We start from the raw sequence: 14,132 nt of genomic DNA, 5'->3' as shown, positions 1-14,132 counted from the left end.
TAATATTTTGAAACATTTTCAATACTGTTTAAGTTAGATAAAAGCTATTTAGGGCCAGGGATTTAGGTCAGTGGATCCAGCACCTGCCACACAACCGCAAGGTCCCAAGTTCGATCCTGGTACCAAAAAATAAAAAAAGAAAGAAAGAAAGAAAGAAAGAAAGAAAGAAAGAAAGAAAGAAAGAAAGAAAAACTGTTTCTTAAATGTAATCTCTTTGCTTTAAATAAAGTCTAATTTTTAAAGTGAGTTTACAGTCTTTTCATATTGATGCATATCCTTATATAATGCTCAGTGCCTTCTCATGCCTGTGACAAAAGAGAAATACTGTTGTTGGGTATTGATTTGACAGATTGTGATACCTCAAATATTACAAAAACTATCAGTGTAACAACCACCACAGAGCCTAACACTAAAAGAATCCTTTAAATAACTAAGTTTAAAAAATTGTTGAATTGCTCCTCTCAAATTTAGGCCTACGTGCATGCACAACAACTGTCACTCCTTTTTCATTTGAAGTATATGTATTTCAAAATTACCACAGGAGAGATACAATTAAATTATATAATATTTAAGTCTCCTTTCAAATTGGAATTTTATTCCAAAGGAATAGTGTTCTTTTATCACATACCTCCAAAGAAACTTAACAACAAAAAATTTTAAACTAGTATTTCTTTATCTAATGCTAATTCATTTCATGGTAAAGTCAATATTAAATGTGATGGTATTAACCACTGATCAACATTAAATATTCAGAACTGAAGATGATTTATTTTATAAAACCATGAGATAGTTACCCCAGTACTAATTTATCATCCACTGGTTAGAGTTCATGAACATTTTTGTAAGTTGAAATGATCTCCTAATGGAAATATGATTTCACACATAGAAGATGTGTCTCTTGCTTGAGAAAACCAGTCCAGGTTGCCATGGAATAAGCCCAGATGCATAGCACCCACCTGGAACATCCAACTTGGACCGATGACGAGGTCGTACCATGTGCACAGTTCACATTGCTTCCTCCTTGATGCTGATGAACTAAGGAAAAACAAAAACTTTTACTTCTTGGATATCCACATTAATTTGTATGGTTTAAAAGTATGTATAGAGTTAGGTTGTAAAATACAAATTTAACTTAGAAAAACTTGTTTTATTTTCCAAGTCTAAACAATTTATTTCTTAGGAAAGGATTGCTTGTCAGTGTTGCCAATGCCCAGACTTTTCCATCAACTCTTCAGCCAAGACTCAGTGCTCCTATCCAAGGCAGTTTTTGGGGGTGCTAGGCATGTGCTCTCCCACTGAGCCACATCCTTGTGCCCCCCACCAAGGTCTTATTAATTACCCTCTTATTAGTAGCTATTAGTGCTGCCTCCATTGGTCTCATGGCTATTTTCACTCATGCTCTGTGCTGCTTTCTAGAACCCAACATCCCACTTAATGCCTTTAAGCTGTAACAGGACCTATGGGCTTCCTTTTCCCAAGCTTATCGATTCCTATGGGAATCATCCTCCTCAAGTTATACATGAGGAACCTGAGGCCAAGGCTGAAGGAGGTGACAGTGACACAGCATGACATGAGGGATGATGTCAGGAGAGGTGCTTGGCTTTGTCCAAAACACATTCTAGTTGGTGACAAAATAACTACCTCAGAGTCCCTGCTTCCTCCCCACCCCCAAGCTGCCTCTCTGGGAAGCCAGAAATGCCTTATTTTCTGTGGCTTCACTCACAGGCCCTCTTACTTCTACTTCAGCAGGAGAGGGCTGAAACAACTTGCCCGAGATCACTCAGCTAGTAAGTGACAGGTCGCGATCCCAACTTCAGGCAGGGCCAGAGAGAATGAGGGAGGACAGACTGGCACCTGATGAAACCAACACAGCCCTCCTGGCAAATGGGGCAGCAAGGAGAATGTGGCAGCAGGCCCTTGACAGCCACAAGTTGCTTCCAGCCCCTTCTCACCACAGTGGCTCCCAGAGCCACATGGCTTGGCCTTTTACTTGCATTCAGAGCCCAAAACCCTGGAATTATCTTACTAGGACTCTGTAAAAATCACCTGAAGGGGCAGAGCAGCAATTACTTTAAACCTAACAAAGCAGCCTCAGAAAACTTTGGGGGCTTGATGACTTCCCCATTGGATGTTCCAGAAGGAGCCATTCACCTCATGTCATGGCAGGTTTTGTAGGGAGATGCCCACAGGAATGTGGGCTTAGGCCCCAAGGTGACCTGGGGTAGGATGAACAAAACATGAACATCAAAATGGAGGGTGTGTGTGTGTGTGTGTGTGTGTGTGTGTGTGTGTGTGAAATCCAAGAAGTGGGTCCTGTGTGAAGTCTCCTGTTGGCAAGGATTACTAAGGGTGATGTCTTAGTTACTTTTGGCTTTGCTGAGACAAAATACCCAACAGCCAAAGTTAAAGAAGGACAGGTTTATTTTAGCTCACAGTTTGTAGAGCCGGCTCCAAGGAAGGGTGGCATGGTAGCGGGACATCACAGAGGAGAAACAGTTCATGGTGTGGCAAGTAGAAGGCTGCAAAGCAGCATCGAGCCTGCCTTCTTTCTGATTCCATTTAATCTGAAAGCCTTTTGGGAGATGCCACCCACACTCAAGGTGGGCCTTCCCATTATCCACACCCAATACTATGCTAAACCAATTTAGTTATCACACACCCTTAATCTGAGTATGAATAACCATGACCCAGCCACCTCCCAAAAGCCCCACCTTTGAGCACATGAGGCTTTAGGGAGACATCTAGATACAAGCCATAACAGGTAGGGTCTTCTTTGGTGCCTCTGATTTTACACTAGATCTGTCAGACTCAGAATCTTCGAAATGGGATAGGGTGAGGAGAGGCTCGTAGTACAGCCAAATGTGGGAGACCAGGCTATGTGACCTTCCCTATGTGATTGCCTGCAGATACCGAGGCCTTGTTGACCTTTCCAGGGATAGGAGAGGGGACTAAAGGCTGCTCTCTCCCTTGTTTGCATGCAGAGATGCCAACACTCACAATACCTCCATGGCAGAACAACATCAACTGAAGGCTAAACAAAGAAAATTACATATCCAGGTATGGGGTTGTTGTGTTCCTTGTTAATCATCTATAATTCTTTGTTCCTTGAATGCCATGTTTGCTGCAATGCGTTGTTCCAGTAATAAAAGTGGGTCGGGGCCAGGGATTTAGCTCAGTGTTTCCGCAGCCTGCCTTGCATGTGGAAGGGCCCGAGTTCAATCCTCAGTACCAAAAAAATAAAATAAAATAAAAAATGGGTCTTTCCAGACTCCCTGTGTTCTTTTGTCCACTAGAAGAAGGGAGTCCTCAGTTCCTCCTCTTCCAAATTATCTTTGCGTCTTTTTTGTTGTTGTTGTTGTTTTTGGAGACAGGGTCTCACTATGTAGTTCAGGCTGGCCTTGAACTCCCTGTGTAACCCAGGGTGGCCTGAAACTCACAGTGATCCTCCCACCTCAGCTTCCTGAGTGTTGGTATTACAGGTGTGCACCACCACACCCGGCTTGTGTCTTTTGTCTTTAATCCTCATTCACACACCACCCACAACGTTGAGGATAACCTAATAGGCTAGTTCCTCTGAGTGGCAACAGAACAGAGACCTGACTGGCAAAGGGCTACTTGAACAGAAAGGAGCAGTTAGCAAAACAAAAAGGTGCAATGAATTAGCAATGAGGACTTCTGCAGTGGAGATGAGCCAAGCTAGACAGCTTGAAATGCAAGTAAGTCCACATGGGACTCTTTCTTAGCCAGGGTAATGGAGCAGAATTCACCAACTGAACAGCAACGCTGTGTCCCTTTGTTGAAAATGCTGTTGTTCAGTCTGGTGCACAAGTTAGTACTCAATTGCTTTCCAGTATGTTATAAGATGTTGTCAAATATAATCCTTGGTTCCCTCAGATTGACACGTTAGATGTGGAGCATTAGGATCGAGTGGGAGAGAATTTAAAATGTACACATTCCCAGGGATCTATTATGAAAGGGAATTTCCAGGCAGATGGATTTTTATTTTAACAAAGAAAATAATGCCGATCTCTGCAAATGACTACTTCCTCATTCTATAGAACACAAGACATCCTGTTCCAATGGACACTGTAAATTATTACTCACTGATCAGAGACCACCAAGTACTCTGCTTCTGTACCTCCTGCTTACACACTCTATAAAACTGCTGGCCTGCCAATATTCTGGGCCTGACCTCACTGGGGAAAGATCCCAGTCAGGTCCACCAGTTTAAAATCTGTTTACTGCCTCCAGACCTCTAGGTGGCATTTGTTTCCTAGTTCTGGTATTCTGTAACAATTATACCCCCTAAAACTTTCTCTGCGTGCAGTCCTTTGCCCTTCGACTACAGGGAAACATGTCACACCTGGTGTACCCTTAAGAGATGATGGGAAGGAGGGTGAGGAGTCTTGGCCTCTTCCTCCTCCTCCTGCTTCCCCTCCTTCTGAGGTCAGTAATGAGGTAGTGTCTCCTTATCAAAGAAGGATCAGACAAGCTGTGCTCAATGGGGAGCCCTTTGGGACATGTCATTTCCAATTAATGTTCATCCCAATCCTAGCAATCCACAACAAAATAGTCATAAACATCATCCTTTAAAATATAAATTGCTTAAAGAATTAAAATCTAGTGTCATGAATAATGGAGTTCAAGGGCCTTTTACGTTGGGTTTATTAGAATCTCTTCTGAGGGTGCTCAAGATCTGAGCACAAGGAATGCATGCTGTGTTAGAGCCCCAGTGCCAGCAGCTACAGACTGTGTGCTCCTCAGGGCAAAACAAAACAAAACAAAATAACATGAGCCAGCCCCAGGCCCAAAGAGCCCCAGCCTGGGGCTAAATGGGCAAATTCAAAGAAGCTGCTACCATGACCTGCTAGTTAGTCATAAGGGAGTTCCAGGAAAAATTAAATTACAAATTTTAGCTAATTGATAAATGTACTTTTGGTTTCCAAATTGAATTGATGTTTAATTGGTGTGCTTAATACATTTCTTGTGCATTGCAAGTTCTTGAATTGTAATTATAGGGTTAACTTGCTCTTCTCTCCACTCTGCGTTTGTTATCACTAATTCAAGTTTGCTTAGAGGACTATTGGCAGCCAGTCAAATTTAACATGTAATAATCGGAGGGAAAAAAAAGAGAACACTTTAAAATCCAAGTGGCTGCAGCCAAGTTTGTTACAAAAAGTTTATAGTAAGAGATCTCTGTTCCTTGGACTGCTCCTGTATGAATAAGCAGAGCGCAGGAAAGGGCTTGTTTCAAAGGAAATGAGTTCAAAAGAATTCAAAAGCAAGTGGCTATCTCGCTTTTCTCCTGTTTCTCCAGGTCAGGTTGGAATTCACTGTAGAGGTAAAGAGCAGGCATTAACTAACTTAGTGTACTCTGGATAAGGCTACTAAGTTAGTGTACTCTAGGTAAGGCTCTGAAAGGAAGAGTTCTTCTCTCTCTGTACTTATCCTGACCTTTTTTTTATCCTTTGTTCTTCTGTTTTCCTTTACTTTTCTAAGCTTAACCAGCTGCTTGACTAACCAACTGGTTGAACCAGCTCTTTTATCTGACTCTCTCTTTGGGGGGCTCTGCCTATAAATAATAATAAACTAAACTACTGCAAGTCTCTGGAGAGCTCTGTGGCAGAGCAGTGGGGGAGGCCAGCCCCTACCTAAGGCCTGCATTGCTGTTCCGCTTAGTCTGGAAAACACAGCTGGATATTTACACATGTGTATCTAATTTACCTCACGTCGTGCTCGCTTCAATAGCACATATCCCAGTATGGATTCTAGGTGCAGCCATTTACCAACAAGTGTCTCAAGTTTATCCTTCTTTGTGGCTGAGTGTATAAAAATAGCCTGCATCTTCATTGTCCACTCATCAGTTGATGGGCCTTTGGGTTGTTTCCAAGATTCTGCTATTACAAACTGTGCTGCTATAAACATGGGTGTGCATATCTTGCTGTGGTATGATGCTTTTAATTCTTCTGGGAAAATACCCAGAAGGGGAAGAGCTGGGTCAAGTGGAAACTCTAGTCCTAGTTTTTTTGGGAATCTCCACACCGATTTCCACAGTGGTTGCACCAGTCTGCACTCCCACCAAGGGTGAAGAAGGATTCCCTTGTCCCCACAGACCCTCTAGTATTTATTTTGGTTGGGTTTTTTTTCATAATAGCCATTCTTTCTGGAATGAGATGGAATCTCAGAATTGTTTTAATTTGCATCTCCAAATGACCAATCATGTTAAGCATTTTTTCATTTATCATTTGCTATTTGTACTTCTTCATCTGAGAAGCATGTATTCATCTCAAATGTCCATTTCTTGGATGGGGTCTTTAAATTGGGGGAGGGTTCAATAAGATACTGGCAAACAGAATACAGAGGGTCATCAAGATCATACACCCTGACCAAGTTGGGTTTTTCCCAGGGATGCAAGGATGGTTCAACATATGTAAATCAATAAATGTAATACACCATATCAACAGAGCCAAGGACAAAAACCATATGATCATCTCAATAGATGGAGAAAAGGCATTCGACAAAATTCAACATCCATTCATGATAACAGCCCTACAGAAAATTGGAATAGAAGGTTTTTATCTCAACCTGATAAAGGCTATCTATGAAAAACCAACAGCCAACATCATACTAAATGGTCAAAAACTGAAAACTTTCATGCTAAAATCAGGAACAAGACAAGGATGTCCTCTATCACCACTCTTGTTCAATATAGTTCTGGAAACATTAGCCACAGCAATTAGACAAGAGAAATAAAAGGAATAAAGATAGGAAAGGAAGAAGTTAAACTGTCCTTATTTGCTGACAATATGATACTCTACATAGAAGACCCAAAAAACTCTGCCAAAAGACTTGGAGACTTAATTGACAGATTCAGTAGAGTAGCTGGACACAAGGTCAACACTCAGTAATCAATAGCCTTCTTATAAACAAATAACAGACTCACTGAGAGAGAAATTGGAAAAACAATTCCTTTCACAATAGCACCCCCCAAAAAGAAATATCTAGGAATCAATCTAATGAAGGAAACGAAAGACCTCTACATTGAGAACTACAGCACTCTGAAAAAAGAGATCAAAGAGGATATAAGAAAGTGGAAAGACATCCCTTGTTCCTGGGTAGGAATAATCAGTATAGTGAAAATGGCCATACTTCCAAAACAACTATATAGATTCAATGCAATCCCAATTGAACTCCCAAGAGTATATTTCACAAAGCTAGAAAAAACAATCCAAAAATTCATTTGGAACCAGAAGAGACCTAGAATAGCAAAAGTCATTCTAGGCAACAGAGATGTGACATGAGGTATCACAATCCCCAACTTGAAACTATACTACAAAGCCACTGTGATAAAAACAGCATGGTACTGGCAAAGAAACAGACCTGAGGATCAGCAGAATAGATTAGAAGATGCAGAAACAACTGCAGACACACTCAGCCACCTCATCTTTGACAAAGGAACCAACCATCCTCACTGGAGGAAAGATAGCCTATTTAGTAAATGGTGTTGGATAAACGGGATTTCAACCTGCCAAAGATTAAAACTACACTCATATTTATCACCACGCACTACACTAAAATCAAAGTGGATTAAAGATCTAAATATTAAAACAGAAACACTAAACTTACTGGCATATAAGTTAGGTAGAACTCTTGAAGACATGGCATAGGAAAACACTTTATGAACAAAGCTTCAGTAGCATGCGAATTGGCACAAAGAATCAACAATTGGGATCTCATTAAAAAGCTTCTGTACTGCAAGAGAAACCACCAACAGAGCTAAGAGACAACCTACAATGTGGGAAAAAAGTTTTATCTGCTCTTCCTCAGACAAAGGACTACTATCTAGAATACATAAAGAACTTTAAAAAGTCAGACCCACCCCCAATTTAAAGGCCCAACTGAAAAAATGGGCATCTGAAATGAACAGACATTTCTCAGACAAAGAAGTAAAAGCAGCAAATAAACATATGAAAAAATGTTCAACATCACTGGTCATTTGAGAGATGCAGATGAAAACAACACTGAGATGCCACTTCACTCCAGAAAGAATGGCTGCTGTCAAGAAATCAACCAATTACAAAGGTTGGCAGGGAGGTGGGGAGAAAGGAACCCTTCTCCATTGTTGGTAGGACTTTAGACTGGTACGACCACTGTGGAAATCAATATTAAGATACCTCAAAAAACTAGGAGTTGAGGTCCCATTTGACCCAGCTATTCCTCTACTGGGTGTCTTCTCGAATTAAAAGGCTCATACCACAGCGATATATGTGCACTCATGTTTATAGTGGCACAGTTTGTAATAGCTAAAGCTTGGAAACAGCCCAAGTGCCCATCAACTGGAGACTGGATAAAGAAAATGTGTTTTTAAAAAAATAAAATGGAGTACTACTCAGCCATAAAGAATGAGAAATTAGAGACATTCATAGCTAAATGGATGCACATGGAGGACATACTCTTAAGTGAAATAAATAGGACACATAGGTGTAAATACTGAATAGTTTCTCTGGTGTGAGAAACTGAAAGTGTATATAAGGATTAAAATGAATAATTGATCATGTGAAATAGGAAGGAAAGGCCCAAAGGGGTAGAGGAAGTAGGAGGGGTAGGGAAAGGAATGCAGGGAAAGGAAGCAATTTGAGAAAAAAAAAATGGAAATAAAGCCTTTGTAAATAGGAAGGGGTGGAGGGGTTGAAGGGAGGGCAGGGGAATGGGGAAAAAATAAGAACCAAAATATGTCATGCAAAGGTACAAGTTCCCAATGATGAATGTAAATGTATTGTATACCTAAAATGTACCAATAAAGGAATTTAAGAGGAAAAAATAAATAAATTGGGGTGGGTTGATTTTCTTCTTCAGTTCTTTGTATATTCTAGATGTCAGGGTTTTGTCTGAGGTACAGCTGGTAAAAATTTTTTCCCACTCTGTTGGTGATTTCTTTTGCTGTGCAAACTTTTTTTTTTTTTTTTTTTTTTTTTGGTACCAGGGATGGAACTCGGGACCTTGCGCTTGCAAGGCATGCAGCAGAACCACTGAGCTAAATCCCCGGCCCTGCAAAACCTTTTTAATAAGATGAGATCCCAGTTGTTAATACTTTGTAATATTTCCCATGCGATCAGAGTTTTGTTCATAAAGTCTTTGCCTACGCCTATGTCTTCAAGAGTTTTACCTATTCTTGCCTGCAGCAGATCTAGTATTTCTGTTTCAATATTTAGATCTTTGTAAATATCGCATTGTTTCTGGTGTGAGAATCTGAAAGTGTAAATAAGGACCAAAATGTGTAATCGATAAAGGGAAATAGAAAGAAAATGTTCACATGGGAAGGGGCACAGGGCAGGGGCGAAGGGGAAAGGGGGAAGGGAAAAGAAAAAAAGAGAGAAGAAAGATAAAATGGAAACAAAGTTTTTATAAATAAAAAGGGAAGGAGAGGGGAAAGGGAGGGGCGGGGAATGGGAGAAAAAGCAAAGAATCGATAAAACAGGTGCAGGTACAAATTCCATATGAAGAATGCGATCATTTTGTGTATCTAAATTGTGCCAATAAACTCAGCGATTTAAAAACATGAAACAAAGAATCTAACCTTATCATGACTTTATATTTACATAAGATTATATAATAATGCTGTTTCACAGTCTGCCTTTTTTACTCAATAACATGTTTTGTATATTACATTTTTACATAAATCTTCATATAATTTGTATACTCACTATCTTAAAACAACTCATTTCTCCTTTATACTATTCCTCGCGGGGAAAGAAAACCCCAACACTTTGGTCTGCATGGCCATGGAGCTCTGAAGGGAGCTACACAGGACTCAGCTAGGAGAGAGTCCACAGCCAGGTAGAATTCTTACTGAATTTAAGTCAGCATGACTGGTCCCTTCACTTGTTCTATGTGACCTTGGACATTCACCTGTTTTTCAAGTTTCATGATGAAATAGGTGTGGAAACATTTATCCTACTATGTGATAAAAAGTGTAAAGATCAACTGAGAAACTATGTGAAAGTGTAAAGAGCTTTATGAAAGACACTGAATCTGAGCCTAGTGACTCAACCCGTAATCCCAGCCCTCTGGGAAACTGAGGCAGGACGATCACAACTGCCGAGACCCTGAGTTCAATCCTCAGCACAGGGTCAAAAAAGACACTGATAATATTGATCAAAACCAATTCTGTACCTACTATGTCGGAGGTGGGTTTCTATTTCATTTGTTCAACACAGCCACTCTCAGACATGAGTATTGTTATTAGTTCTCTTTTAGAGATGAAAGAAATCTAGGTGGAAAGGTCAAACAATGTAGATTTGAAACCAATCTATCCGATTCCAGAGCGCTGGCCCTTTTCCTATTTAATGAAGGCTGTGAACTCTGTCCTTAGCCTGCCTTGGATCAGATGCTGTGTTCTACTAAGCAAGTTAGTCTTTGCGTTGGTTTCATCCTCAGGAATTATTTCAATTTCAATTTTTAATTTTTGCTATGTTTTTAAAATTAGTATATGTTCGAGATACATAATAACTGCATTAATCTTGGGCAACTGGTACATATGTGTATTACATCTTAATCATTTTTACTCCCCACTGTGCCTCCCCATCCCCAGATCCCCTTTCCATTTCCACAGTCTTCCTGTCTCAGTAATTGGGAAATAAAATACTATGCACCTGATTCCTTTGAGCTGTCATAAATAGTAAATAAAATAGTGTGTAGAAATGACTTAGAAAAACTAAAACAAACAAATGAACAAAAATCCCCCACAGCTGGAGCAGAGTCCAGAGGAGGAGGCAGGGCCATGACTGGACACCAGGTCATCACCAAGTCAGAGCCCCCAGGGATGCCCCCTGCTCACCTGACCACTCCCCCACCCCCCAACTCCCGCTGCTGCCTTTGATACTCTTGGCTTGGGTCACCTGCTATGGGACAGGCGCTGGACACAGGCAGTTTATGGAGGGAGAAGTGGGAGGGGTGATGGTGTCCGTTTAGCTCAAGGACCATGAGTAGCCCTCTGGTCAGGCTGAACCCTGTCTCCACCAAGGCTGTCTGGCTCCATACAAATTAGCTTAGCACCAGTGTCCTCTCCAGGCTGGCCTGGGCTGGAGGGTGAGGTATGTGAAAGTGAGCTAGACCTAGGAACCTGCAATAAGGAAAGAGACTGGAAGGTTTTGGCATCAGAAAAGAAATACTGAGGGGTTGGAGGCTGTGTGGCTGAATGGGGCAGGTGTTTCTTGCAAAAGCAAGGTCAGATTGAGACCCGGGAATAGGGAGGCTGCAGAGTTCAGCCAGCCTGGTCAGAAGGAACTGAGTCCCCACCTGGGATAGGAAGATGAACGAGAGGGGCAAACCCACAGCCCAGGGAGGAGACTGGAGTGTCTCACCCAAGGCTGGAATGGCTTGGTGTGGCAGGCAGATTACTGCTCCAGGGAATACCCACACCTCCAAGCTCAAACTGAGGCTTTGCTTGGCCCAGGCCTCAAGGGGGTGAGCACAGGGCAGATGGACCAGCACCTGTGATCCAGTGACCAGCACAGTGGCTTCCTCTTCCCAGATGTTGGAGTGGATGAGCCCCTGTCCTGGCAGCACACAGCCCTGAGAAGCTGGGCCCAGGCTACGTGGCAGAAGGTGAGCCAGGGGAGGCAGGGACACCTCCAGGCTATTCCAGGAGTGGTTCTTTCTGTCTGAAGCATTCATTCAGACCTGGGAAACTGGGAACCTTAGAACCTTAGAACAGCAAGTCCTGGGAATGCCAGAGACTGCTGGTTGTAATGTTTAGGAGCATGCACTTCAGCTACATCCCAGTGGATTCACACAAGTCCCCCTTGAGCAATTTAGGGTGCAGCTAAGAGTTGGTTGGGGGAGTAGGAACGGTATGATGGCTGCACTGGGGAAAGCTCTGTGTTGAGATTTTAGTCTTTTTTAAATTTAAAAAAAAATTTTTTGGTTTTTTGAGACAGGGTCTTGCTATGTAGTCCAGGCTGGACTTGAACTCACTATGTGGCCCAGGCTAGCCTTGAACTCAAGGTGTTCCTCCTGCCTCAGCCTCCTGAGTGCTGGAATTACAGGCATGTGCCACCATGCTGGGCTGAGATTTTAGTCTTGAGGAAGCCTTTAAGTCAGAAAGGGGTAGACAGGGATGATGAGAAATTTAAAAAAACTGATGATGGAATGAGGGTGGGATCAAAGATGGGCTTTTGACATAGTGTTCCTCTCTCTCTCTCTCTCTCTCTCTCTCTCTCTCTCTCTCTCTCTCATACTGGGAATTGAAATAAGGCCCTTCACAGTGAGCTACATTCCCACTCTACCCCTCTTTAACTTTTATTTTGAGGGTCTCATTCAGTTGCTAAGTTGCCCAGGGTGGACTCAAACTTTCAATCTTCCTGCCTCAGCCTCCCAGAGTGCTGGAAATACAGGTGTCCACCACTATGCCTGGCTTTGATATTCTTCCTGCCAGGCCTTTAGATGATGTTCTCTGTATCAGCCAGTGCCCCAGGAGACACTGTCGTCCACTTTGGCTGAGCTGGACAGTTGCCTGCAGCTGCTCGAGGCCAAGTTCCTTCGGGATCAGGCCTTCCTCACTGGTCCCCAAGTCTCTGTGGCTGACTTGATGGCCATCAAGGAACTGATGCTTGTGAGTGTCAGGGGGCGGGGTGACCTGCTCAATAGCAGGGAGTCCTGGGAAGGAGCTGCCTTCCCCACTTGTGTTGACCTTTCTGGTTGTGGGACTCTGGAGGAGTCTCAGTGTCCTGAGTCTCAGGCTCCTCACCTATAAAATGAACCCTCATAAGCTCTCACTTCGGGATACTGAGAGGCTTCCCAGGGTCCCCTGGGAGAGGCATCCCTGAGCCATCACACATATGGAGGAGGTGGGAAAATCCTATCAGGGAAACCTAAAGCACACCATGCTGCCTTTGCTTGGGGCTGGACATGTTCCATATTTCTGCTCCACAGTTCATGACGCCATTCCTTTTGTATCCTCCCTCATGTTTCCTCCACCCTCTGGCTCCCACCTGACCTTTGCAGAGAGCTTTAGCACATGCTTATGGTATCTGGGCATTTGGCCCCATGTCGCTTCTCCTGGGAGACTTCCCTGGCCTCCCCACACCCAGGCCACTTCAAATGACCCCTCTGCAATCCTTAGGCCCAGTGTTTCCTCCCCTCAGTCCTCTTGGGAAGCAGGCTCCATGCTCCCCGGGCTAAGCACACATCACAGTTGGAGGTTGACCAGGGGAAGAGCTATCTGATCAGGAATGGCCCAGTCCCCCAGGTCTTTTGCCTCTGGTGACACTGTCTCCCAATGGTGGGGTACAGGGCTAGTTCATGACCCATCTTGGAGAACGGAAGTCCTCCCTTATTCCTTGGCCTTCCAGGTGTTGCCAAGCAGTATGCTCTCCCAGGTTTACTCCTAATCCTAACCACTGTCTTCTCTGTGCCCAACTGGGTCCCAAACTTGCCACCTCCAGGACTGTCACAACCTTACCTGTCTTACGTCTTAGCCCCTTTGTGAATCTTCTAATAAACCACTAACTAACAGGACAAGCAATGATAGTTTTGGCTCAATCGCCTTCTCATTGAGGAGCTCTTAATATGCACACTTGGAATTCTCTATGTGTAACTGAAAGGACAGCCTTGTTTGAAATAACCCCGACATTCCCTGGAGGACAGTGAGTCACCACTCACACAACAGGCTACAAGGGCAGGAGTCTTGGGGACCAGGTAGAGATACCATAGCCCTAGGGATTTGCCCAGTCCCAACCTGCACACACACACATTACTAAGTCTCCAAACTGTGTTAGAGAAGTGCAGACTACCCCAGGAAACTTGAAGTTGTCTGACTTTGAAATCCTGGCAACTCGTTCAAAATATTATTTAACCAGCACAGTGATAGTTACGAGGGTCAAGCCTATGAGAGGCCCTACAGGTACGTGGGTTCAGGCTTCCATGTGCCTACAGATTAGGAACAGGCTGGGCCTGGGCCAGAAAGGCAGAGGGAAAAACAACCCCGCCCCTAAGGCTGGAGCGCGGTGGGCAGGGCAGTATCCGGTTGGGGCTGGGAGGCAGGACTTCCGGAAATCTGAGCCAGCGCTGGTAACCTCAGAGACGCGGATATAGCCCAGGTGGCCAATGTGGGGCGCCGATTTTGCCCAGCC

At 43.3% G+C, this 14,132-nt stretch overlaps 1 protein-coding gene across 1 annotated transcript in view; it reads left to right on the top strand.

The window, feature by feature from the left end:
* The window catches only part of LOC110343902 (uncharacterized), a 38,705-nt gene extending 29,393 nt beyond the window's left edge, over positions 1-9,312 (top strand). Inside the window, exon 5 of the mRNA XM_087198543.1 lies at positions 2,907-9,312. The gene's annotated coding sequence lies outside the window, so the exon portion shown is untranslated. The remainder of the gene's footprint in view (positions 1-2,906) is intronic.
* The last annotated feature ends 4,820 nt before the right edge of the window (positions 9,313-14,132 follow it).

The sequence above is a fragment of the Heterocephalus glaber genome, unplaced genomic scaffold (assembly GCF_053883595.1).
Source record: "Heterocephalus glaber isolate CG9 unplaced genomic scaffold, H.glaber_assembly_v1.0 deba00001687, whole genome shotgun sequence".
Classification (NCBI taxonomy): Eukaryota; Metazoa; Chordata; class Mammalia; order Rodentia; family Bathyergidae; genus Heterocephalus; species Heterocephalus glaber.
This window is presented reverse-complemented; position numbering and strand designations above follow the sequence as displayed.